Below are 875 nucleotides of genomic sequence, written 5' to 3'. Positions count from 1 at the left end.
ATAATACATTTTAAAAAGAAGATCTAAGAAGAATAAAATAAATCAAATGACATATTGCATCAGGGAAATCTACTGTCAAATATCTCTTGTAAGCACTAAAGAGAAAGGAAATCACTTTAAAAACTAAGATACATCTGACCCAAGTCACGGTATTTTTAATTGCTTTCTATGTATGTGAAAGTTGGATAATAGATAAGGAAGGTGGAAGAAGAATTAGTGCCTTTAAATTCTAGTATTGGCAAAGAAGATTGAATATACCATGGACAGCTAAAAGAACAGTCAAATCTATCTGGAAGAAGTGACGTTAGCGTGCTCCTTAGGAGTGAAGATCACGAAGCTTCTCACATACTTTTGGAACGTTATCAGGAGGTGCTAGTCCCTGGAGAAGAACATGATACTTAGAAAAGTGGAAGAGTCAGTGAAGGAGAGGCAGACCCTCAGGATTTGGATTCATGCTGGGAGTGGTACAACGAACGGAAAGCACAGGACAGTTTGTGAGCACAACCAGCACTGAGCAACAGTTTGTTCCTTTACAAACTATTTGCTCTGTTCTGTTCTGTTCTGTTCTGTGTAGGGTCACTGTGGACAGAACTGACTGGACAGGGCATATCAACAGCCATTGTCTTTGTAAGTTCCACCAAATGACTGATTGGGACCAAGCAATGAGGTGCTTGCTGCCCACCAAAGTGATTAGACAGTTGCTAATAATGCAAATAAGTAGCACACATGTAGGGATAAGATGAGGTAAATAAACCGTATGAAACCTTGATGAGGAAATGGGCAGTTCTGCCATTCTACCAGGCTTAAATTGAGCCATCTCAGAGGTGGGTAGGGAACCTCATAACTGCTCAGGAAGAGAAGGCAAGAGTGGATCA

This window comes from Elephantulus edwardii, unplaced genomic scaffold (genome assembly GCF_000299155.1).
Source record: "Elephantulus edwardii isolate Elephantulus edwardi_28Jun2011 unplaced genomic scaffold, EleEdw1.0 scaffold00050, whole genome shotgun sequence".
In the NCBI taxonomy this organism is placed as follows: Eukaryota; Metazoa; Chordata; class Mammalia; order Macroscelidea; family Macroscelididae; genus Elephantulus; species Elephantulus edwardii.
Note: the sequence above shows the minus strand (reverse complement) of the source record.